Below are 27817 nucleotides of genomic sequence, written 5' to 3'. Positions count from 1 at the left end.
AATAGCCTTGTAACAGTAGTCCACAAATGAATAAAACAACATCAATTAGGCTACTACTACTAAAGTATCGTCAGGAATTGTAATTAAGTGTGATGAGAGTAAGCGTCATTTTCATGTGGGAATTGCAATGCAACCAACACGAGAAACAACAAAATTTAATAATTTCTGAAAATTCAATGATCGTCACTTTTGCTACACAGTATTTGAAAAAGACCAGCTTATCATGAAACTAGGTGCTGATTTGACAGTTGTACAAGTGGAGTTGGGAGCTTTAGGAGCTGCAGTCTGCAGTAGCAATGCGCTGAAGAGCTAAAGAAACTGGTACACCTACCTAATATTGTGTGGGGCCTCCGCAATCAAGCAGAAGTTCGGCAACACGACGTGGCATGGACTGGCTAATGTCTGAAGTAGTGCTGGAGGGAATTGACACCATGAATCCTGCAGGGCTGTCCACAAATCCGTAAGATCTCTTCTGAACAGCACTTCACAAGCCATCCCAGATACGCTCAATAACGTTCATGGCTGGGGAGTTTGGTGGCCAGTGGAAGTGTTTAAACTCAGAAGAGTGTTCCTGGAGCCACTCTGTAGCAATTCTGGACGTGTAGGGTGTTGCAGTGTCCTGCTGGAACCGCCCGAGTCTGTCGGAATACACAATAGACATGAATGGATACAGGTGATCAGACAGGATGCTTACGTACATGTCACCTGTCAGAGTCGTATCTAGACGTATCAGGGTATCACTACAACTGCAGTCCTCTGCTGACATGCAGGGTCCAAGGAATCGTGATGTTGTATCGAGCGGATGGACGTGTATGGGAATGGAGACAATTTGAAAAGAGACTTGTCCGACCAGACATCATGTTTCCAGTCATCAACAGTCCAGTGTTGGTGTTGACGGGCCCAGGCGAGGCATAAAGTTTTGTGTCGTGCAGTTATCGAGGGTACACGACTGGGTCTTCAGCGTGGAAAGCCCATACTGATGATGTTCCATTGAATAGCTTGCAATTTGAAAAGAGACTTGTCCGACCAGACATCATGTTTCCAGTCATCAACAGTCCAGTGTTGGTGTTGACGGGCCCAGGCGAGGCATAAAGTTTTGTGTCGTGCAGTTATCGAGGGTACACGACTGGGTCTTCAGCGTGGAAAGCCCATACTGATGATGTTCCATTGAATAGCTTGCATGCTGGTACTTCTTGATGGCCCAGCACTGAAATCTGCAGCAATTTGCAGAAGGACACTGAACGATTCTCTTCAGTTGTTGTTGGTCCCATTCTTGCACGATCTTTTTCTGGCCACAGCAATGTTGGAGATTTGATGTTTTACCAGATTCCTGATATTTATAGGACACTCGTGAAATGGTCATATGGGAAAATCCTCGAACCATCGCTACCTCGGAGATGCAGTGTCCCATCGCTCATGCACCGAATGTAACCTGCCATTGTAGCAGCACTAACCACTCTAACAACTGCGCCAGACACACGTTGTCTTACGAGGGGAGACCCAAAAATACCCTGAATTTCTTTCTAGAAAGCATATACTTTATTGTTTTCAAATACAACCTTAATCTCCTTCGAAGTACTCTCCATTAGCATTAATACACTTGTCCAAACGTTCATTCCAGTAGTCAAAGCACCTTTTAAATTCGTCCTCTTTGTACACGCTAGCACTTTGATGACATTGCGTTTTACGTCTTCCACATCCGCAAAACGCTTCCCTCTCAAGTCTCTTTTCATCCTCGGGAATAGGAAGAAGTCCGAGGGTCCTAAATCCGGCGAATAGGGCGCGTGGGTCAAGGTAGTCGTCTTCGTTGAGGCCAAAAACTGGCGAACGCTGAGAGCCGTGTGTGCGGGAGAGTTGTCGTGATGCAGGAACCATACGCCAGAATCCCACAAAGCTGGACATTTTCGCGACAAATGTCTGCGAAGCCACTTCATAGCTTCCAAGTTGAATTTGTCCCTGAAAACCAGACAGAAAACCAACAATTCTGAGTGTACTATCCCTTTGATGTCAAGAAAACAGATCAACAAAGTTTTCACATTCGATTTCACTTGTCGAGCTTTTTTTGGTCAAGGTGAGCCAGGTGACTTCCATTGTGATGACTGTTGTTTACTTTCTGGCTTGTACCATAGCACCATGATTCATGACCTGTAATGATTTTGTTGAAGGATGCGTTCAAAGATGATCCACATTTTTTCATTTTGAGACAGGCTTGATTGCGACGATCCCTTTGATCTTCGGTACGAAGGCTTCGGCACGAATTTTGCTGCCACTCTTCGCATCCCCAAATCGATGGTCGAGATGCGCTGAATTGAGCTCCAGGACAACCCGGACAAGTTCTCAAGTAGATCAATTGTCCTGCTCCGATCTTCACTGACGAGATGACGGATTTTGTCAATGTTGTCTTCGCTTCGAGCAGCTGAAGGTCGACCGGAACAGGGCTGATCTACAACTACCATTTCTCCCCTTCTAAACTGAGAAAACCATTTGAACACTTGCGTTTTACTAAGAACACGGTCTTTGTAGGCCGTGTGAATCATCGCAACAGTTTCTTCTGCGTTCTTGCTGAGTAAGGAACGAAACTTCACTGCCGCTCATTGTTCGTAAGAACTAGCCATTTTCTCGTGTCATGTCTGCACTGTACGCACACTCAAAGAACTGCCAAAGAAACCACCCTTCTCACTGTTGTGTGACACCACATTTCGGAATGACTCAGCAGAGCTCCTACTACAAACCTCTGGCGGCGCAACCTGCTACTACAAGTACACAATGTGCAGCATTACGATTCCAGTTACTTTTGGGTCCCCCCTCGTATATAAGCATTCCTGACCCCAGCTCGTATTCTGTCTGTTTACATATCTCTGTATTTGAATGAATACGCACCTATACCAGTTGCCTTTTTTTTTTTTTTTTTTTTTTCCCCAGTGTGTTAGTGCTAGACTAGTAGACAGGATTACAACCAAGCCTCCTATACAAGTGCAAAGGTCCAGGTGACACTGCAAGTCTGTTAGCTTCAGTCTAGATGTCTCAGGCAACTTCAGCACAGTGGAGACTGATATGGTTGGTTCCGTGTTCCACGGGTCATTTGTACAACTGATGTCTATGATGTGGAACAAGTCATTTTACATTGTCATTACCCAATCATATTATGTAAAGAAACTTTCCCACTTTTTGCAAAATTAACTTATCTGTGCCTTGAGAATTTTATATCACAGTATAAATGACCAAACATTTTGTTGAGACCATTCTGCACCTCTTTCCGTGCTAAGGCCAAAACTTTAATGTGCAGCAATGATTGTCATTTTGGCTTCTGGTATCGTATTTGTGTGTCTCGTTGTTTCTTTTGAACTGCCATAGATTACTAACAACAAACTTCATGAGGGAATAAATAGACTGAGAGGCAGTAGTTAAAATGCCTAACTCCTTAAACAGATGTCTATAAGATGATCATGGGTGAGCACCACACATTCTTACAGCACATTTTTTAAACAATGAACAGTTTCTTTCTCAAAGATGAGTTATCTCAGAACATTATTGAATGGATAGATGTATAATATGTCAGATTACTGATTTCTCTCTCCCCAAGATTTGCAAAGATTCGAAGTGCAAATGTGGGTGGTCTAAGTTCTTGTAGGAGTTGCAGTTTTTTTTTTCAGTTTAAATCCTCATCAATATGGACACCTAAAAATTTTGAAGTTTCCACTGAAACTATTGTTTCCTCACCATGTGAGGACAAACGTATTCAAGGAACTCAAGAAATTTCCAAACAATCTGTGACAGTACAATCAAGCTCGTAAGGTGCAAGCTTAGTGTGGGAAGTGTGTGTGTGTTGTGTGTGTATCCTGACCTGCCACAAATTTCTCTCCTGTGCCAACCTCTTCATTCTTCATCTCGGAGCTGCACTTGTAACTACATCCTAAATTATTTGCTTGATGTATTCCAGTCTCTGTCTTCCTCTTCAGACTTCACCCCCTACAACTCCCTCTGGTAGCACAGACGTTATTCCCCAATGGTCTTGAACAGATAGGGTGGACAGTAGGATATCTGTTTTCTTGTCACAGTTTTCCATATATTCCTTTCACTGCCGATTCTCCAGAGAATGTTCTCACTCCTACTCCTCCTAAATTTCAACATTCTTCTGTAGCATTTGTAGACTATAAAACATTGTATCAAGTGCAGCAGTATATAAATTCCTGTATACCCCCTGAACCAAAAATGTATCTGTAGAACCTGTTAAGACTGTCGCCGGAAAGTTAAGATGAAATTCCTATATGGGTAATGTCACTGATTGGGTTGAATGCCATTTAGACCCACAGAAATGCTATTTTCCAAGTTTTGTGCTGCCACTGTGTGATGCAGAAGTAGCTAATGTGAATAAAGCTTAGTGTGTGTGTGTGTGTGTGTGTGTGTGTGTGTGTGTGTGTGAGTGTGAGAGAGAGAGAGAGAGAGAGAGAGAGAGAGAGAGAGAGAGAAATGTCAGAATAGTTTAAAACTCTTTGTTAAGTGACTACCAGGTTACTATATTTTCTATGTGAAGTTCAAGGTCCAGCGATATCATCTGTGATTTAAGCTCTTTAGGAACGTTCTTGGAAAAGAAGGTATAATAATAAGGGGTCACTAATTTCTCATTGACAAATGTAAATCCAGCAGGGTATAATTATTTCTTCATCAGGCTGTATAGATCCCATCACGAAAGTAGTCTTCAGGGATGTGGAATGAGCCAAGCTATACAGTTCATTAACAAAAGACAAGGAAATTGTGACAACCTAATCCGTATGCTGCTTGAACTGACCTTTGGTTTATGAGTTTCAAGGGTTTAAAAATAAAAAAAAAACTTTTGTTTTTGATCAATCGATGATTGTTTTAAAATCCTGTAGCTCAAAAACTATACAACCTATAGAGGTCAAACTTGCACCATTGTTTTCCTCTAAAAATTACCTTCAACTTTATATGTAACATGACTATGCTACCTAAATCTGAAAATTTTAAACTATTCCAAAAAAACATTTCTTAAAATTTCCAAAATACGTACCCTCGGATTTTTTTTATAAAAATTACATGTGTTGTCCAGTCTAACTGACTACTTGCATGCAAAATTTCAAGATTGGATCTCAATGGGTTCTTGTATAAAATAATATTTTACTACCGCAATACACACTAGTGAGTTGAAAAGCAGACTATTTCTAGGCTATGAATACTAAGGTAGGCCTATGTAATTCTAACAAACTTAAACTATTATGTTAGCCTTTTTATGCAACATTACCCTCTTTTTGTTTGTTAAATCATTAAATGATATGGTGTTGTTTTAATTTAATGTTCATGATTCTTTTAACTATGCATCAGAAGAAAGTGAACACATTTTAATTGGTAATATACATGCTACAAGTTAAAATTTTGACTAAAGCCACTCACCTTCATTCATAGTTGTAAATGCCAGAGATTATCTTTTTCTTGGTTTTCCAGTGTTATTTGTAATCATTTACAACAAGTTCCTTATATTAGAAATTGGCATATAAGTAATTTCAGTTGGGGAAAAAGATTAGCTTGTTTATATTTGCATGGATAGAACTGTATTTGTAATACTAATTGGTATTTACAAAGTTAATACACATGGTATTTATACAACTTAGTGTTTAGTGAGGGTAGGTGTAACATAATTTAAACGTGCTTCTTTTATGATCTTTTAAGATATTTTTCCTAAGCAAGAGAAGACAACTTCATTTCTTTAGTACTTTAAGTGTAGGTTGTTCCCGTAGCTGTTGTTGGATTTGCTGTTTGTAAAAGAGTATTTCCTAGGACATCTAATATATCTCTTGGTTGTGGATAGTAAAAAGGCAGGGCTGGACCCTTTGGGTGAAAAAAATTTATTCAGTACATGCCCTGTATTTTTCTTCAATGGATCCTAGCCACCAAGAGTCATCGTAAGCTACTGTCACAAAACCAGCAGCAATATTTTCCATATATGACGGTGTTATTTGGTTCAGTGTTGTCACATATTAAAGAGACTCGACCAGGCTAAAATGATAGGGCTTGACGGTAATTTGACTCTCTGTGCAGGGTTTATACGAGTCAAAAGTGATTGAAACTTTTGTGTTTCCACAGTCACTAAACCGAGGAAGTAAGTATTCTTTGGTCAATTCATAGTCCTCGTTAAGCAATATTCAAAGTCAATTTTTTTATGTTTTCCATGGCAAAGACATAAAGTGATTTGGGTGTTAATATTTGTTGGTCATACGGTCTTTGTAAGCTGGCTTTAGCAGCTAGCCGCTTAACAGTTCCACCAAGGCCATCGCATGCACTCTTGCCATGGGATGTTGCAAAGAACTCCCACTCTGCCTCAACTTCAAAATCAGTTTTGTGCAAACACAAATTAAAGAAGTTTTTCTTATTTTTATATTCTGCAGCACTGCTGTCAGAAAATTAAGTAATCTTTTTAAGTGCAAAAGACAAGGTTTGCTTCATGATTTCTAGCAGTTTTTTCTGGAATACGTAGAAAGCGACTGGATTATGATTCAGGCAATCTGATATGAAGACATACTGCAGATGTTTTAGTTTTCCCTCCCATTTATGATATATGATGAAAGAATGCAGTGAAGCTTGGGTGGTAGTCCAGTGGAATGATTGTATTTCATCTTGTACTACAAAAGAGTAGTTTTCTGCAAAATCACAGTTGACTACTATATGGCCTTCAGTTAAATTGTCCTTGATTTCGCTGTAGTATTCTTTCTGCTGACTAGCTATAAATGAATGAGTTTTTACCTTCATTAGAGTGTCCAGAAACTCATCCATAAAGTCATCAGTACTTTTTACTACAGTTTCCATCAAACACCTATCTACAGTTACCCACTTTTTGTAGTTAACTTCAATCATATTGTCAGTGAACTTTGCATTCAATAGATCTTTAAGTCTAGAGACACCAGGACATTCTTTACAAACATCCATAAAACATTGTTACGATGGTGGATTGCACATCATCTTGGCTAGGCAGGAATGATAAAATTTCAAAGCAGTTACATCTCCATCCAAAACAAAATTTTGCATCTTAGCACCATTCATCATTAGTTTAATGTTTTGGTGTAAGGTACACACACAAACAGTATGTGTGCCACTTCTTCCAGCCACGATACAGTTCCTTTGTCTTAATTTGCAAAACTTGGAAAATCCAATTTTGTTTGCAGGGATCTTTTCCTTAAGTAATTGGTATATTTCTTGCAAATTTGCCAACACTAGCCTCTTTTGAACCTGGATCTTTCCATCTTTATTTCTTATAGTCACACAATCTTTTTTCCCTGGCACCATTCTACTAACACAGTCAGAATTGTAGAAGTCTTTTACACAGTCAACAATATACTCATTTAGAGTTCTTCCAGGTTTAGGATTAGTAAAAGAAAAAGGAATTTTGTCAAATACTAACAGTTTTACTGCACCAGCCATGTAGTTTGTCACTCCAAATTCTTCTTCTATTTTCTGACAGCTCCAACTCATAGGTAAGATAGACAAAATCATCATGTTTTCACTTCTTTTTGTTGTTTGAGCAAACTTTTCTTTTAACTGTTGAGTAATCTCTGATTCATCTTCGGAATGTTCGGTAATAACTTCTTCAGGGCTCGTTTCTGGTAGTAAGTTCTTTTCTAAGTTAGACTTTATTTTATCAAGTATTTTCTTTGTATAGGTAGGCACAGAAAAATTTTTCTTCTTTAGTGGTGACTCACCAATGAGTTCCAAAGACTTGTTGAAATAGTCTACGGAAGATTGAGGATCAATAAAAGATTCGTTTACATTTTCGCTACTCCAAGGTAAAACTACTTCTTCTGTTTTGTGTTTGTCACTAATCTTTTTCCTACATACATCACATATTTTCATGCCACTAATGATTCCTAAGTCTAGAGAGCACATCCAGTCTCTTACAGTTCTTAGTGATTGTACACAGACTTTCTTATGTTGTTCTACTTTAAAAGGATTACAACATTTAGCAACAATAATCGCCCAATTCTTCTGAGATGCCGTTTCTGTAACGTAACAAATTTTACTATCAAAAAGTATGTGTGTGTGTGTGTGTGTGTGTGTGTGTGTGTGTGTGTGTGTGTGTGTGTGTGTGTGTGTGTTTATATATATAAAAAAACAAAGATGATGTGACTTACCAAATGAAAGTGCTGGCAGGTCGACAGACACACAAACAAACACAAACATACACACAAAATTCAAGCTTTCGCAACAAATTGTTGCCTCATCAGGAAAGAGGGAAGGAGAGGGAAAGACGAAAGGATGTGGGTTTTAAAGAAGAGGGTAAGGAGTCATTCCAATCCCGGGAGCGGAAAGACTTACCTTAGGGGGAAAAAAGGACGGGTATACACTCGCACACACACACATATCCATCCACACATATACAGACACAAGCAGACATATTTAAAGACAAAGAGTTTGGGCAGAGATGTCAGTCGAGGCAGAAGTGCAGAGGCAAAGATGTTGTTGAATAACAGGTGAGGTATGAGTGGCGGCAACTTGAAATTAGTGGAGATTGAGGCCTGGTGGATAACGGGAAGAGAGGATATATTGAAGAGCAAGTTCCCATCTCCGGAGTTCGGATAGGTTGGTGTTAGTGGGAAGTATCCAGATAACCCGGACGGTGTAACACTGTGCCAAGATGTGCTGGCCGTGCACCAAGGCATGTTTAGCCACAGGGTGATCCTCATTACCAACAAACACTGTCTGCCTGTGTCCATTCATGCGAATGGACAGTTTGTAGCTGGTCATTCCCACATAGAATGCGTCACAGTGTAGGCAGGTCTGTTGGTAGATCACGTGGGTGCTTTCACAAGTGGCTCTGCCTTTGATCGTGTACACCTTCCGGGTTACAGGACTGGAGTAGGTGGTGGTGGGAGGGTGCATGGGACAGGTTTTACACCGGGGGCGGTTACAAGGGTAGGAGCCAGAGGGTAGGGAAGGTGGTTTGGGGATTTCATAGGGATGAACTAAGAGGTTACGAAGGTTAGGTGGACGGCGGAAAGACACTCTTGGTGGAGTGGGGAGGAATTCATGAAGGATGGATCTCATTTCTGGGCAGGATTTGAGGAAGTCGTATCCCTGCTGGAGAGCCACATTCAGAATCTGATGCAGTCCCGGAAAGTATCCTGTCACAAGTGGGGCACTTTTGTGGTTCTTCTGTGGGAGGTTCTGGGTTTGAGAGGATGAGGAAGTGGCTCTGGTTATTTGCTTCTGTACCAGGTCGGGAGGGTAGTTGCGGGATGCGAAAGCTGTTGTCAGGTTGTTGGTGTAATGCTTCAGTGATTCCGGACTGGAGCAGGTTCGTTTGCCACGAAGACCTAGGCTGTAGGGAAGGGACCGTTTAATGTGGAATGGGTGGCAGCTGTCGTAATGGAGGTACTGTTGCTTGTTGGTGGGTTTGATGTGGACGGACGTGTGAAGCTGGCCATTGGACAGGTGGAGGTCAACATCAAGGAAAGTGGCATGGGATTTGGAGTATGACCAGGTGAATCTGATGGAACCAAAGGAGTTGAGGTTGGAGAGGAAATTCGGGTGTTCTTCTTCACTGTGAGTCCAGATCATGAAGATGTCATCAATAAATCTGTACCAAACTTTGGGTTGGCAGGCCTGGGTAACCAAGAAGGCTTCATCTAAGCGACCCATGAATAGGTTGGCGTACCAAGGGGCCATCCTGGTACCCATGACTGTTCCCTTTAATTGTTGGTATGTCTGGCCTTCGAAAGTGAAGAAGTTGTGAGTCAGGATGAAGCTGGCTAAGGTAATGCGGAAAGAAGTTTTAGGTAGGGTGGCGGGTGGTCGGCGTGAAAGGAAGTGCTCCATCGCAGCGAGGCCCTGGACGTGCGGGATATTTGTGTACAAGGAAGTGGCATCAATGGTTACAAGGATGGTTTCTGAGGGTAACGGATTGGGTAAGGATTCCAGGCGTTCGAGAAAGTGGTTGGTGTCTTTGATGAAGGATGGGAGACTGCACGTAATGGGTTGAAGGTGTTGATCTACGTAGGCAGAGATACGTTCTGTGGGGGCTTGGTAACTAGCTACAATGGGATGGCCAGGATGATTGGGTTTGTGAATTTTAGGAAGAAGGTAGAAGGTAGGGGTGCGGGGTGTCGGTGGGGTCAGGAGGTTGATGGAGTCAGGTGAAAGGTTTTGTAGGGGGCCTAAGGTTCTGAGGATTCCCTGAAGCTCCGCCTGGACATCAGGAATGGGATTACCTTGGCAAACTTTGTATGTGGTATTGTCTGAAAGCTGACGCAGTCCCTCAGCCACATACTCCCGACGATCAAGTACCACGGTCATGGAACCCTTGTCCGCCGGAAGAATGATGATGGACCGGTCAGCCTTCAGATCACGGATAGCCTGGGCTTCAGCAGTGGTGATGTTGGGAGTAGGATTAAGGTTTTTTAAGAAGGATTGAGAGGCAAGGCTGGAAGTCAGAAATTCCTGGAAGGTTTGGAGAGGGTGATTTTGAGGAAGAGGAGGTGGGTCCCACTGTGATGGTGGACGGAACTGTTCCAGGCAGGGTTCAATTTGGATAGTGTCTTGGGGAGTTGGATCATTAGGGGTAGGATTAGGATCATTTTTCTTCGTGGCAAAGTGATACTTCCAGCAGAGAGTACGAGTGTAGGACAGTAAATCTTTGACGAGGGCTGTTTGGTTGAATCTGGGAGTGGGGCTGAAGGTGAGGCCTTTGGATAGAACAGAGGTTTCAGATTGGGAGAGAGGTTTGGAGGAAAGGTTAACTACTGAATTAGGGTGTTATGGTGCCAGATTGTGTTGCTTGGAATTTTGAGATTTTGGAGGGAGTGGAGCTGGAAGTGGGAGACTGAGTAGATGGGAGAGACTGGCTTTGTGTGCAATGAGAGGTGGTTGAGGTTTGCTTCTTGGTTACCCAGGCCTGCCAACCCAAAGTTTGGTACAGATTTATTGATGACATCTTCATGATCTGGACTCACAGTGAAGAAGAACTCTCGAATTTCCTCTCCAACCTCAACTCCTTTGGTTCCATCAGATTCACCTGGTCCTACTCCAAGTCCCATGCCACTTTCCTTGATGTTGACCTCCACCTGTCCAATGGCCAGCTTCACACGTCCGTCCACATCAAACCCACCAACAAGCAACAGTACCTCCATTACGACAGCTGCCACCCATTCCACATCAAACGGTCCCTTCCCTACAGCCTAGGTCTTCGTGGCAAACGAATCTGCTCCAGTCCGGAATCACTGAAGCATTACACCAACAACCTGACAACAGCTTTCGCATCCCGCAACTACCCTCCCGACCTGGTACAGAAGCAAATAACCAGAGCCACTTCCTCATCCTCTCAAACCCAGAACCTCCCACAGAAGAACCACAAAAGTGCCCCACTTGTGACAGGATACTTTCCGGGACTGGATCAGATTCTGAATGTGGCTCTCCAGCAGGGATACGACTTCCTCAAATCCTGCCCAGAAATGAGATCCATCCTTCATGAAATCCTCCCCACTCCACCAAGAGTGTCTTTCCGCCGTCCACCTAACCTTCGTAACCTCTTAGTTCATCCCTATGAAATCCCCAAACCACCTTCCCTACCCTCTGGCTCCTACCCTTGTAACCGCCCCCGGTGTAAAACCTGTCCCATGCACCCTCCCACCACCACCTACTCCAGTCCTGTAACCCGGAAGGTGTACACGATCAAAGGCAGAGCCACGTGTGAAAGCACCCACGTGATCTACCAACTGACCTGCCTACACTGTGACGCATTCTATGTGGGAATGACCAGCTACAAACTGTCCATTCGCATGAATGGACACAGGCAGACAGTGTTTGTTGGTAATGAGGATCACCCTGTGGCTAAACATGCCTTGGTGCACGGCCAGCACATCTTGGCACAGTGTTACACCGTCCGGGTTACCTGGATACTTCCCACTAACACCAACCTATCCGAACTCCGGAGATGGGAACTTGCTCTTCAATATATCCTCTCTTCCCGTTATCCACCAGGCCTCAATCTTTTCTAATTTCAAGTTGCTGCCACTCATACCTCACCTGTCATTCAACAACATCTTTGCCTCTGCACTTCTGCCTCGACTGACATCTCTGCCCAAACTCTTTGTCTTTAAATATGTCTGCTTGTGTCTGCATACGTGTGGATGGATATGTGTGTGTGTGCGAGTGTATACCCGTCCTTTTATCCCCCTAAGGTAAGTCTTTCCGCTCCCGGGATCGGAATGACTCCTTACCCTCTTCCTTACAACCCACATCCTTTCGTCTTTCCCTCTCCTTCCCTCTTTCCTGATGAGGCAACAATTTGTTGCGAAAGCTTGAATTTTGTGTGTATGTTTGTGTTTGTTTGTGTGTCTGTCGACCGGCCAGCATTTTCATTTGGTAAGTCACATCATCTTTGTTTTTAGATATATATTTCCTACGTGGAATGTTTCCCTCAATTATAACCATATCATTAATTTGAACCCAACAATTACGTTTGTTATTGTCGCTGTTGCTTCTCGAAATCTTTCCTGTCGTCTTATTTTCTCTTTATTTTCTCTTTCTGCTTTTACCAGTTGTCTCACTTTCTCTTCACCTTCCCTTTTTACCGTAATACAATTTTATCCCGCCTATATACACTCTATAATACGTAACCCACTTCCAAACCATAACCAAAAAATTTTTATTTTGCGCTTTCAACAATACCGCTGCTATAAAACCCACCGTTTCTAGTTCAATAACAACTGCTTTCACGTATTAAACAACCATTTCGGCTAGTTCTAATAACTTTTACTTTATTTCCACTTCCGTTTTTCGTACATCACTGATCATTTTTAGCCGCCCTCCACAGGTTTTAACGTCATTATTTACAATTGTTAGCCCCATTTTCGTAATCTTTCACCACAACACCACGCCTTTTAATACATTTACACGTTTTTTCGAAATTTTCCCGAATTTCTCCGTCCTTTAACGTGTTTTAGCGGCAACACAACCACCTAACCTTCATGCACATCGCTGTCTACCAACCCAAGTTCACCACAGGATCAACTTAACCAACACTTTTTCGCATTTTTTCATACCAGATCTCCAGTTATTTTCTAGTTCACCCGTATCTCTCCCCATATATTTTTATCTTTCATTTTCATTTCAACCTCATGTTACACTTTCCACCTTCTAATACCATGTCACCCTCACAACACCCCCACAGCGACCCCATTAAGTTTTATTTACATTCCCTCCGCAAACATGCCTTCACCCTAGCCAGATTACGCTCGCATATTTTATTTTCTCAAGCTTGTCTGATATTTGGCCTAACCCCCAAAGGCCTCACACTTAAAGTTCCCATCTCTGGCTGCAACCCTTCTTTCCATCAGTCCCTATACCAGTTCCAAACTGGACAATCCATTGCCCTCACCCACCTAATCCTTCACCTATACATCAACTCAGCCAATGAACACACCTGTCAACTCCTATCCTTAATAAAAGTCCTCAATCTTTCCTCTGCCACATCCACACCGGCTATTCAGAGCATCCTCCTACAGGCCAACCGCAAATTAGAGCAGCATGCCACTCTTCACCTCAAAAAACTATCCAATCTCCTGGTTTCCCACCTCCGGAAAGGCAACTCACTCACCCTTCACAACCTTTCCAGCAAACCTCCACCACCTCTCATTGCACACAAACCCAGTCTCTCCCATCTACTCAGTCTCCCATTTCCAGCTCCACTCCCTCCAAAACCTCAAAATTCCAAGCAACACAATCTGGCACCACAACACCCTAATTCAGTAGTTAACCTTTCCTCCAAACCTCTCTCCCAATCTGAAACCTCTGTCCTATCCAAAGGCCTCACCTTCAGCCCCACTCCGAGATTCAACCAAACAGCCCTCATCAAAGATTTACTGTCCTACACTCGTACTCTCTGCTGGAAGTATCACTTAGCCACGAAGAGAAATGATCCTAATCCTACCCCTAATGATCCAACTCCCCAAGACACTATCCAAATTGAACCCTGCCTGGAACAGTTCCATCCTCCGTCACAGTGGGACCCACCTCCTCTTCCTCAAAATCACCCTCTCCAAACCTTCCAGGAATTTCTGACTTCCAACCTTGCCTCTCAATCCTTCTTAAAAAACCTTAATCCTACTCCCAACATCAGCACTGCTGAAGCCCAGGCTATCCATGATCTGAAGGCTGACCGGTCCATCATCATTCTTCCGGCGGACAAGGGTTCCACGACCGTGGTACTTGATTGTCGGGAGTATGTGGCTGAGGGACTGCGTCAGCTTTCAGACAATACCACATACAAAGTTTGCCAAGGTAATCCCATTCCTGATGTCCAGGCGGAGCTTCAAGGAATCCTCAGAACCTTAGGCCCCCTACAAAACCTTTCACCTGACTCCATCAACCGACTGACCCAACCGACACCCCGCACCCCTACCTTCTACCTTCTTCCTAAAATTCACAAACCCAATCATCCTGGCCGTCCCATTGTAGCTGGTTACCAAGCCCCCACAGAACGTATCTCTGCCTACGTAGATCAACACCTTCAACCCATTACGTGCAGTCTCCCATCCTTCATCAAAGACACCAACCACTTTCTCGAACGCCTGGAATCCTTACCCAATCCGTTACCCCCAGAAACCATCCTTGTAACCATTGATGCCACTTCCTTGTACACAAATATCCCGCACGTCCAGGGCCTCGCTGCGATGGAGCACTTCCTTTCACGCCGACCACCCGCCACCCTACCTAAAACTTCTTTCCTCATTACCTTAGCCAGCTTCATCCTGACCCACAACTTCTTCACTTTTGAAGGCCAGACATACCAACAATTAAAGGGAACAGCCAGGGGTACCAGGATGGCCCCTTGGTACGCCAAACTATTCATGGGTCGCTTAGAGGAAGCCTTCTTGGTTACCCAGGCCTGCCAACCCAAAGTTTGGTACAGATTTATTGATGACATCTTCATGATCTGGACTCACAGTGAAGAAGAACACCCGAATTTCCTCTCCAACCTCAACTCCTTTGGTTCCATCAGATTCACCTGGTCATACTCCAAATCCCATGCCACTTTCCTTGATGTTGACCTCCACCTGTCCAATGGCCAGCTTCACACGTCCGTCCACATCAAACCCACCAACAAGCAACAGTACCTCCATTACGACAGCTGCCACCCATTCCACATTAAACGGTCCCTTCCCTACAGCCTAGGTCTTCGTGGCAAACGAACCTGCTCCAGTCCGGAATCACTGAAGCATTACACCAACAACCTGACAACAGCTTTCGCATCCCGCAACTACCCTCCCGACCTGGTACAGAAGCAAATAACCAGAGCCACTTCCTCATCCTCTCAAACCCAGAACCTCCCACAGAAGAACCACAAAAGTGCCCCACTTGTGACAGGATACTTTCCGGGACTGGATCAGATTCTGAATGTGGCTCTCCAGCAGGGATACGACTTCCTCAAATCCTGCCCAGAAATGAGATCCATCCTTCATGAAATCCTCCCCACTCCACCAAGAGTGTCTTTCCGCCATCCACCTAACCTTCGTAACCTCTTAGTTCATCCCTATGAAATCCCCAAACCACCTTCCCTACCCTCTGGCTCGTACCCTTGTAACCGCCCCCGGTGTAAAACCTGTCCCATGCACCCTCCCACCACCACCTACTCCAGTCCTGTAACCCGGAAGGTGTACACGATCAAAGGCAGAGCCACGTGTGAAAGCACCCACGTGATCTACCAACTGACCTGCCTACACTGTGACGCATTCTATGTGGGAATGACCAGCAACAAACTGTCCATTCGCATGAATGGCCACAGGCGGACAGTGTTTGTTGGTAATGAGGATCACCCTGTGGCTAAACATGCCTTGGTGCACGGCCAGCACATCTTGGCACAGTGTTACACCGTCCGGATTTTTATATATATATGGTTATAATAGAGGGAAACATTCCACGTAGGAAAAATATATCTAAAAACAAAGATGATGTGACTTACCAAATGAAAGTGCTGGCAGGTCGACAGACACAGAAACAAACACAAACATACACACAAAATTCAAGCTTTCGCAACAAACTGTTGCCTCATCAGGAAAGAGGGAAGGAGAGGGAAAGACGAAAGGATGTGGGTTTTAAGGGAGAGGGTAAGGAGTCATTCCAATCCCGGGAGCGGAAAGACTTACCTTAGGGGGAAAAAAGGACGGGTATACACTCACGCACACACACACATATCCATCCACACATATACAGACACAAGCAGACATATTTAAACCAGAGGTTGTAGAGAGTTTCAGGGAGAGCATAAGGGAACAATTGACAGGAATAGGGGAAAGAAATACAGTAGAAGAAGAATGGGTAGCTCTGAGGGATGAAGTAGTGAAGGCAGCAGAGGATCAAGTAGGTATAAAGACGAGGGCTAATAGAAATCCTTGGGTAACAGAAGAAATATTGAAATTAATTGATGAAAGGAGAAAATATAACACGCAGTAAATGAAGCAGGCAAAAAGGAATACCAACGACTCAAAAATGAGATCAACAGGAAGTGCAAAATGGCTACGCAGGGATGGCTAGAGGATAAATGTAAGGATGTAGAGGCTTATCTCACTAGGGTAAGATAGATACTGCCTACAGGAAAATTAAAGAGATCTTTGGAGAAAGGAGAAACACTTGTATGAATATCAAGAGCTCAGATGGCAACCCACTTCTAAGCAAAGAAAGGAAGGCAGAAAGGTGGAAGGAGTATATACAGGGTTTATACAAGGGCGATGTACTTGAGGACAATATTATGGAAATGGAAGAGGATGTAGATGAAGATGAAATGGGAGATAAGATACTGCGTGAAGAGTTTGACAGAGCACTGAAAGACCTGAGTCGAAACAAGGCCCCGGGAGTAGACAACATTCCATTGGAACTACTGACGGCCTTGGGAGAGCCAGTCACGACAAAACTCTACCATCTGGTGAGCAAGATGTATGAGACAGGCGAAGAATATAATAATTCCAATCCCAAAGAAAGCAGGTATTGACAGATGTGAAAATTACAGAACTATCAGTTTAATAAGTCACAGCTGCAAAATACTAACGCGAATTCTTTACAGACGAATGGAAAAACTGGTAGAAGCGGACCTCGGGGAGGATCAGTTTGGATTCCGTAGAAATGTTGGAACACGTGAGGCAATACTAACCTCACGACTTATCTTAGAAGAAAGATTAAGAAAAGGCAAACCTACGTTTCTAGCATTTGTAGACTTAGAGAAAGCTTTTGACAACGTTAACTGGAATACTCTCTTTCAAATTCTGAAGGTGGCAGGGGTAAAATACAGGGAGCGAAAGGCTATTTACAATTTGTACAGAAACCAGATGGCAGTTATAAGAGTCGAGGGGCATGAAAGGGAAGCAGTGGTTGGGAAAGGAGTGAGACAGGGTTGTAGCCTCTCTCCGATGTTATTCAATCTGTATATTGACCAAGCAGTAAAGGAAACAAAAGAAAAATTTGGAGTAGGTATTAAAATTCATGGAGAAGAAGTAAAAACTTTGAGGTTTGCCGATGACATTGTAATTCTGTCAGAGACAGCAAAGGACTTGGAAGAGCAGTTGAATGGAATGGACAGTGTCTTGAAAGGAGGATATAAGATGAACATCAACAAAAGCAAAACGAGGATAATGGAATGTAGTCAAATTAAATCGGGTGATGCTGAGGGGATTAGATTAGGAAATGAGACACTTAAAGTAGTAAAGGAGTTTTGCTATTTAGGGAGTAAAATAACTGATGATGGTCGAAGTAGAGAGGATATAAAATGTAGACTGGCAATGGCAAGGAAATCGTTTCTGAAGAAGAGAAATTTGTTAACATCGAGTATAGATTTAAGTGTCAGGAGGTCGTTTCTGAAAGTATTTGTATGGAGTGTAGCCATGTATGGAAGTGAAACATGGACGATAACCAGTTTGGACAAGAAGAGAATAGAAGCTTTCGAAATGTGGTGCTACAGGAGAATGCTGAAGATAAGGTGGGTAGATCACGTAACTAATGAGGAGGTATTGAATAGGATTGGGGAGAAGAGAAGTTTGTGGCACAACTTGACAAGAAGAAGGGACCGGTTGGTAGGACATGTTTTGAGGCATCAAGGGATCACAAATTTAGCATTGGAGGGCAGCGTGGAGGGTAAAAATCGTAGAGGGAGACCAAGAGATGAATACACTAAGCATGTTCAGAAGGATGTAGGCTGCAGTAGGTACTGGGAGATGAAGAATCTTGAACAGGATAGAGTAGGATGGAGAGCTGCATCAAACCAGTCTCAGGACTGAAGACCACGACAACAACAACAACGTGTCTCTCAAAGACACTATCGCTTCAGATAGAAACGTAACAGTAATGTTAGTGCAATTCGCAGCAAAATATATCCAGGGAACATTTTATCCATGTATATCTATAGCAACTAGCCAGCTTAACTCCGTCATGTGATATAAATACAATAACCGGGCGGCACTTAGACAAGGGCCAGACAAACTGTTTTCAATGGCGGTTAACACTGACAGTAGCAATCTACAAACAGAATGTATCAGCACTCCAGGCCCTAGTAAACGTTAATCATGACATCACATACAGCTCTCACTAGAACCTTGCGTACTAAGCAAGTTGAAATTAACACATTCAAGGACAGACTCAGTAGGAGTAGGAATGGCCGGCCAAGAAAATGAAGTCAACAGCACAGAACCAAGTAGTCTATTCCGGCCACAATTTACAGCACAAGCCCCTCCCTCCTCGATCGGCCCAGGAGGTGGCGCCACCGTGTGCTCTGCACACACCACTGGAAAGGTGACCCGTACCGACGGTGGGAATATCGCCGATCGAGCCACACGGCTCACCGTCGTCACAGATGCTGTCACGTCACTGATACCTTCCTCTACGTTAACTGATTCTGTATGTCCAGGTCTGTCTGTTGCCAGGAGGTCTAAGATGTTACCCTCATGAGTTGGTTCTCTAACTATCTGCTCGAGGTAATTTTTGGACAAGACATCCAGAACAGTGCCATACAATTCCCTGTCTCTGGCACCAGTTTTGATGGCATAACACTCCCAAGTTGTAACATTACCCTATTTACCCGTGCTAATATATCATCGGTAGAAGCACCTCCGTCGGATTTGGCTGAAAAGTGATTGTCAAAAATAGGGTGTGTCAAATGATACTGTCTGCACCAGATTTAGAATCCAAAACACTTTATTTGCACTTTGATATTAAATAACTTTTTGTTTATGGTCACATCTGAGTCCCAGTCACTGTAATTTATGCACAGATAAAGGATAAGCCACATAGTACACTCTATTGATGTTACAATGATGACGGTTGTTCAAGTGTAGTAACCTAAACACTAAAGTGACAGAAGTTTATGTGTGGCTGACGTTCAATTAACACAGTCACCGATTAACATCCTTAAATTGTTATCCTTTCAAGTAACTAATCACATCAAAATGAAAATGATATGCACAGTAAACATCATTTGGAGATAACACAGGTCACAGTCCAATACTGTCGTTACAGTTTCCAGAAACCGTTGTCGAAGTTTGACAGAGTTCTCGAGATTAGTTGTTGCTTTTGAATGATTCACTGTGAATTCGCAATTAAACTACAGAATGATCTCCCAGATGTGAAATTCATATAAAACTCAGTACACAGTGCTAACTCTTCTGCCGACAGTGTGCAGCAATTTTTGGAACAGATGTCGCTCACATTATACACTTCTGGAGACTGACTCGTGTGGCTCTTAGCAACCCCTCTTTTATAAAGTACAAAAATCTGCAGTACATTCAGTTACTGTTATTTGCTGTCCTTTTACAAATTATAGCTAAAGATTTCTATTTGTGAATAATGGAAACGAGGAAGGAAGGTCGGATTTAGCATCCTGTCAACATCGGGGTCATTAGATATGGAGCACGAGGTCAGATCGTGTCAAAGACAGGGAAGGAAATTGGCCGCACTCTCCGATAGGAACTGTCCCGGCATTTCCATAGAGTGATGTAGGGAAATCGCAGAAAACCTAAATGTGTATGACACAGGATTGAACCGTCAACTTCCCAAATTCGAGTTCAGTGTGCTCACCGTGCACCACCTCGCTTGGTCAAATAGTGGAATAAGATTTGTGTGTGTTGTGTACATAGTTCCGCGTAGTCAGCGCGTACACAACTTTCCCACTAGAGCGCGCCCCGCTAAGCATAACAGCGCAGGCGCAGCGTTCGTCCGTCTCCGCACTACGAGATGGCGCTGTCTTAAGAGATGGACCAAATTCTGCTTCCGCTGATCCGCGTATTAATATGTAACGCAGCCAATGAGATTGCTGCTAACGTAGAACCTTTTGTCCTTGCGGATCACACTCGCGCAGTGATACCTGAACGCTCGAGGTATTATAACGAGTGTACAGACCTCCGATTAGTCAGTCTGCATTAGTCTGTACCAGTCTGCATTTGTATGTACCAGTCAATAGTCAAGTTTCAGTTTGCGCCTAATAAGATTATTCATTTATCTTCACGGCTGTGTACAGGAATATGGCAGACACTTTGGTCTTGGTACGTTAATCTTATTGTCACATGTCTCTGATACTTGACAAAGGAACTTCAGAGTGTCAATTGTAAATAGCATCCAGAACCAAGTTAAGTAGTTTTTAGGCTTGTTATTATTTTAATAAATGTGTGTGAAAATTAATCAAGTTCTGTTTAAAGTTGTTCACCATCAATCTGCTACTCTAAGCGTGCAAGTGGCATTTCTATCGTCTGACCAAACGGCAGAAGATAAACACGCCACGATAGGACCATGAGACATATTGTTGACACTCGCCTACTTCGTTAGAGTGACAAGTCATATAATCTGATGGTGTGTGTACTGAAGGTCTTACAGTACACCCACCACAGTGTGACTGAGGAATTTTAAATAAAACAATAATTGCTATTGGATTATGCTGCTTAGTTTGCCAAAAAATGGTATTCTGTTTTTGGTAACAACGCTTCAACTATAAATGCTAATTACTCTGAAACTAGTTGTGAGCAAAACTCACCACCAGTTTCCCGACATTAGCTGCATCTATAAATACTTTATCTGAAAGCCAGTAATGAGATAAATGTTTACACATGAACAATGATAACAATGTTTTATGTTACTGGTATTTGTAGTCAGCACAGTTTTTAGTAAACTAATTACACTAATGGCTTCTAGGTAACCAGACGAATGTAATGGATAATAAAATTAGCCTGAGCTAATATTTGAGACTTTTGATATTGTGCACACCTGCCATACAAATGATAAGCCAATGATTTTTACACACACACACACACACACACACACACACACACAAAGGAAAGGAAAGGGGGCGGGGCGGGGGATGAGGGAGCTAGTGGCGGGGGAGAAAAATGTAACAGCGTGAAAGAATCCACCTGGTTTGTTTAAAAATGTTACAACGGCACGATATTGAGGGAGTTCTGCAAACAAAACAATCGCCAGTTTCGCCACTGATAGAAGATGCGCGAGACCAGTTCGGGCATCGAGCCTATCCGAGTGCCAGTACGCAGGGTACTGAGTGCCAGCTGGGGGCCGGCTCCCCTCAGGAGAGGATGCAGCCAGTGTACGACATCCTTCCCAGCCAAGTCAGTGCACGCATCCAGGCCAGAGTGGGGGCGACATCGTACTGGTTAAGTGGGCTCGTACTGCCAAGATTTTGTAAATTTGACTCCATTCTGTAATCATTCCTACATCACATACCCTCTCAACTTGTGAAGTTTCATTTCTTTTCCTCCTCCCCTTCTGGGTATTTCTTTCTTTCCTTTCCCCCCCCCCCCCTCCCCCCGCCCCCCCCCCCCTCTCTCGGACATGAACTATGAACTCATTACTTTAAAGAAGATTTTCTGATGACACAGATGTACAGAGACATAAATTAAGCACAGTCGATCACATCTTATAACTCAAGTTATAACTCAAGGGGTACGTTGCTCTGAATGGAACGTGATATCGCCAAGTTTAAAAATGTTAATTAGTAGTAACCTGATAAATACCTGTATAATTGACACTTAAAATAATAGGGTATCTGGTGCTAATTTATTATTGTTTCACTAGTTCATAAAAACTGACAAAAGTTTCTAACTTCAGATTACCACAAAGAGAACATTTATTTTGATGAAACTTGCACATAATACAAATAAAAAGTGAATAAATAAGCAAGAAAATTTTTTTTGGATAAACAGATAACAAATATTTCATAACTATTTTAAATTAATTACTGTACACAATAATACATGCTAGTCCAGCCAGTGATATTTAAGAATGGCTACCTCATCAGTCTTGCCACTTTATCTGTTTCAAAACAGTTTCCACCAATGTTAATGTGACGTTACACCCAAAATAAATATTTTCGACCTGACAGCCTGCAGCAGTCCACTACGACACACAGTCTAGTAACAAAAGTTGAGAAGTATTAAATTTTGGCCCAGTTACAATATTCCAGCTGAGATGCAATCAGTATTTAAAATTAGTTCCCTATAAATATCATATCAGTTTTATATATTCTCTAGAAAGAGAACAGATATACTGCTTTAATCCTAGACATCGTTATCACTCTTTAACTATCACTGCAACTCTCCAGTCATCCACTGCTTCCTCTGCACTGCAAAGCAACACATTCTCCTCCTCTTCAAGTCCTGCACCACTCTCGTTATCGGACACGTAGAAAGCCGGTTACAAAGGTCGAATGACGCCGTGGATTTTAAGACCGGGCATCTGCTTGGCCAGCCCTTCTACGGCCTTCGGGTCACCTTGACACTCTTTGACTCCCAGCTCCCTGTGATAAGAATGAAAACACTGATTTTACTGTGACAACGTGGCCATCCAATGGAGTTACCTCTATATTGTGCATGTTTGAACAACAGAAAATTTAATTATATACATGGAGGCTCATATTTATCTCAGAGAAAACAATGAGAAAAGAATCTAAAACGAAGTGACATACTGGGATATGAGGTAGGAAAGGGTGCAGGGGGGAGGGGGAGGGGGGGGGTAGGTAACAAGAGGAGAGTGGCAGTACGCACAGGGAAGGAGCAGTTCCAGAGCGAGAGGGGCTGAACGAGGCAAGGGGGTAAATGGCTGCAGGAAATACAAGTGTAACATTAGTTTGGTGAACAACTTCATAGCGTTTTTGTTTTGCTTATCGGTAATCCAGTCGCTATGGGTTTATTTAGCGATTATCAGTTTTTCTTTGTAGTTTGCTGTTGCTACTTGCATTCACATATTGCCATTTTGTCATTTTGAGATAGTGAGTAGAGTAGAAAACTGAGGGCCGAGTGGAGAAATCTGAACTTTTCGGAGAGCAGTGGAGGTGGCCAGAAACATCGGGATAATGCCATTGGACAGAGCGTAACAAGAAAATTGTTTTTTCATTTTAAGAAGTATTGTTTCGACATTAGTGACTGCCTGAAATCGGGAAGACCTTCGGGGCTTGACGAAGATAGTTTAAATGTATTAATCCACACTCGTCCGTGTCAGTGTGCTTGAGAACTGGCAAATGTGATGAACTGTGATCGTTCCACCATTGTGCAACATTTGCACGCAATGGGGAAGGTTCAAAAATTGGGCAAATGGGTACCGCACACTCTAAACCGAAATCATAAAAATGAACAGGTGGCCGTACTTGCACCTATTCTCGCTCGTCGTGAACTGACTCGTGAACACCTCCGACCGATCCTTACGGGTGACGAGAAATGGTGTCTTTATGCTAACATTAGGAAAAGAAAGGAATGGTTAAGGCCCAAACAAATTAGCAACTGTCCGTACAAAGACTTGCACATATTCACAAAAGATAACGTAATGCATCTGATGGAACAGTGATGGTGGGGCGTGCCTCGAATTGCTTCCCTTGGGTGTAACCGTCACTGCTGATATTTATTGTTACGAGCTGAGACATCTCACAGACACAGTCTGAGAACAACGACCAGGAAGACTGCGTGAAGCGATGCTACTCCACGATAATGCTAGACTGCATTTTGCATCACTGACAAAAAACACTACATAGGAGTTGGGTAGGGAAGTCATTCCACACCCACCTTATTCACCTGATCTTGTACCCTAAAATTTTCATCCTTCTGCTTTTCATCAAACAACCTTCAAGGAAATTCAATTCGACACGAAAATGTGCTCCGAAAGTGGCTCGACGAGTTCTTCGTCTCGAAAGAACGATTTCTAGTCGTAGAATCAAAAATTTACACCGGCATTGGCAGACTGTTGTAAACAGTGAAGGAGAATATATTACTGATGACTAAAGTCTCTGTTATGAGTATCTATTGTGTTTATTAAACTTATGGAAAAACACTATGAACTTATATACCAATCATTATGCACTAAAAAATAAGATTCAAGTGCTGGAAATGAGATTCCTATGAATGGTGAAAGGATATGCAAAAACAGACAAAATAAAAATGCATATTACAAAAACAGTTCAAAGTTGAATAAAAAAATGATAAGATATATGAATTTAGAATTAAATGGAAGGACCATCTGGAAAGAGTACCCGAGTGATGATGACCGTTACAAGCTGTGCAGTACGAACCACACACAAAAGTGGAAAAAGACGTAAGAAAGTGGAGAGCATTGAGATTCTGCATCGAACTTGTTTTAAGCTGACAGGTATGGTGTAACAGTGTCTATTATAATAGGAGCCCAGAAGAAGGTCAATGTATCTCACGGCACTGGATTTCTAAGTAGAGCTTTCGATTTGCACAGACCGTGTTGTGGCGACAAAAATGTATGATATGTGCTTTATTGGAGGAAAACTGGGAGCCGTGCTACAGGTCCCAAGAATGGGCTCTCTGTACGACACCTTGAAGTTGACGTTCAGCTAAGGCCATGGACTCATAGCCGTACCACAAGCAAAAGTCGTCATATAAGGAGTCTATAATTTTCAGTGCAATTTTTTGAAAGATTTCTTGTAGCCTTTGGCTGTCATTCTTTTTATTTCCTGTACGATTGAACAATTTTGGCTTTAGGCCATTTTCAGTTATTATTAAAAAAGTAACAGATCAGATTGATAAGATTTTACAGAAACATGACATCAGACCGGTCTTTACACCAACAAAGAAAATAAGTCAAGTGCTGCAATCTGCGAAGGATAAACACCCTCCTGTGTTGACATGTGGTGTATACAAAATTCTGTGTACGTGTGGTAAAGTTTATATTGGAACTACCAAGAGGAGTGTAAATACATGGCTAAAAGAGCACAAAAGTCTCTGCTATAGCTGATTTCTCTATTTTTCCTATCGGCAGAGCATGCTCTTCAGTCAGGAAACCACGAAGTGAAGTTTTCTGAAACAGAAATTTTATTTACAACGTCAAATTATTATCCACAGTTATGTAGAGAAGCCACTGAAATTTATAAGCATCAGGATGATTTTAACAGAAAAGAGGAGGCAATGAAACTTAGTGACATATGGACAGTAGCTCTGCAGAATCGCTAGACAACTTTATCTTTGACAAGATGACAATCGATAGTTAAGTTTTATCTTTGACAAGGATTATCTCTGCTAATCACGTGTTACTTCGACCACGCCCCCTTTCCTACAGTATATATGTCGCTCTCGGACGTCCGACCAGTCAGTCGGCAAGACTCGGCAGAGGACTGCCTCTGAAGATGTCCAGCACAGTCCTGGACAAAACGTCAGGAACAGAAGAGTTTCTCAGACCACGACCTCACATCCCAAAAGGTTTACCAGCAGCCGTTTTCAAGTATTTAATGGATGATTTTTTAGTAGCAGATTATGTCATATGAGTCATTGCTTCTATGACATTACGTTATGTTCATAAAATAAATCCGAAGTGTTCACGCTATTTTAGGAGCGTGTTACTTTCAAGTAGTTGCAAAAGGAAACAAGACTATACAATAAGCTACCTACAAACATTAAAACAATAAAAGACATTTCAAGATTTAAAACTGCTGTCCATAATATCTATTGCAAAAATGTTATTATAGTATAAATGAATATCTTGAAACATAAAAATTTATTGCCAAATACCTAAAAAGAAAAAAGATAATTATTTGCGTTAAATATAATGTATGGAAGCTGAACCTTCAGTTGTAATAATATGAAGGCTAAAACAATTTAAATACTGTTATATGATTTAAAAACATGTATTGTAAATCACAATGATCTGTCCAATATTGTACAGTATACCTTGTACAACAAATGATCAAAAGGACCAATAAAAATGTTATGTAATGTAACTGCTCAAAAGTAACATGCTCCTAAAATAGCATGAACACATTGGATTTATTTTATGAGCATAACATGATGTCACAGGAACAACGATGTGAATGACATAATCTGCTACTAAAAAATCATGCATAAAAATACTTGAAAATGGCCTAAGGCCGAAATTGTACAATCGTACAGGAAATAAAGAGAATGGCAGCTGAAGGCCTCAAGACATCTTAAAAGAAAAAAAATAAGGAGTATGTGTAGCCACTGGACTCGCAGATTCCCGAAGCTTGAAATCAGAGCCATGGGATCGAGTTACAGTGACACCAGGTGGTATCATATGCTTCATGTGAGTGGAAAAAGATGCAGATAAAATGAAGGTGGTAGCAGCTGAGAAGGGAGTGAAACAGGGTTGCAGCTATCATAATATTATTCAGTGAAAATGTTGGGAAGCTGTGACAGATATGGACAAAAAATTTGGAAAGGGTTTTGAAGTTCAGCGATAAGAAATATTTTTTCTTGGAGGTACGTTTTGTCTTTGCAACTAAATGAAAGGCAGTTTGTTTTTTGCCATATGCGTTTCACTTCTTTCATTTATAAAGCATCTTTAGTGGCCTGAAATACATATTTGTTTTTATATCTATGATAAAAATGCATTAGGTAGTAGTCCAAATATGTTACTATGTTATGTTTTCTAATGTTTATCTCTTGTTTTTCCGATTAGAAACAACATTTATAGCACTAGTTTCATGAGGTTAAATTATCATTTGGTGTTACTTATGATTTCCATTGATGCTAGTTCATATGTGTGGTCCTGGAGATGTGTTCGCTTGTTCCCCATAATCCAGATGGCGGATTTCTGTTATTTTTTCACCCACCTTTATTGCAACAACTCACTTGCACTTTCACTATGTGTTCACCATGTGGTGTTTACCACGGGTAATGCCAATTGTCGCTGTGTGCTTATCTTTCGTCTTTTGTTTATGTTGTGTGTATGGCTTGATATTTTTCATTTGTTTTGTGTGTGTGTGTGTGTGTGTGTGTGTGTGTGTGAGAGAGAGAGAGAGAGAGAGAGAGAGAGAGAGAGAGAGAGAGAGAGAGAGAGAGAGAGAGATGTTCCACATCTCTGTTATTGTTTTAATGACTGATCTGTGAGTAACTGCTTTTATTGATTTTCTCATTAAGTACTTCCTTATTCATTGCAAGGACTCTTTGTATATGAAAGTTTTCCTGTAATGTCTGGAGTTTTTTTGTTGTAGTTGTTCACCTTAATAATTTTCATGTCCTGTTCCATGTTGGATAGATAGTTCATGCCCTTGTTTTATCAGGTATCCAGCAGAGGTAGAGTTGCTATTCTTATATTTCCAACTTCTTACAAGTTCTTTATACCTTGTTTTGAGGGGGACTGATGACCTTAGCTGTTTAGTCCCCCTTTAACATCCCAACAACCACCACCGCCACCTTGTTTTGAAATTCCCACCTGTCATCACCAGATATACTGGTTTCATGTTCTTGGCATTCTAACTAGTATATTCCTGTGTTCAAAAAGATTTCGGGCTTGCAGCCAGTCGTCATAAGCTTCACTGCACGATATTTCGACTGTACAACTGCCAACCATCTTCAGGTGAGCC

The 27817-nt window shown here is 42.2% G+C and overlaps 1 protein-coding gene across 1 annotated transcript in view; it reads right to left on the bottom strand.

The window, feature by feature from the left end:
* Positions 1 to 22096: 22096 nt before the first annotated feature.
* Positions 22097 to 27817, bottom strand: part of LOC124795270 — a 151072-nt gene continuing 145351 nt past the window's right edge. Inside the window, exon 8 of the mRNA XM_047259217.1 lies at positions 22097 to 22783. The gene's annotated coding sequence lies outside the window, so the exon portion shown is untranslated. The remainder of the gene's footprint in view (positions 22784 to 27817) is intronic.

This window comes from Schistocerca piceifrons, chromosome 4 (assembly GCF_021461385.2).
Source record: "Schistocerca piceifrons isolate TAMUIC-IGC-003096 chromosome 4, iqSchPice1.1, whole genome shotgun sequence".
Classification (NCBI taxonomy): Eukaryota; Metazoa; Arthropoda; class Insecta; order Orthoptera; family Acrididae; genus Schistocerca; species Schistocerca piceifrons.
The sequence above is the reverse complement of the archived record's forward strand: the minus strand, read 5'-3'. Positions and strand labels throughout refer to the sequence as shown.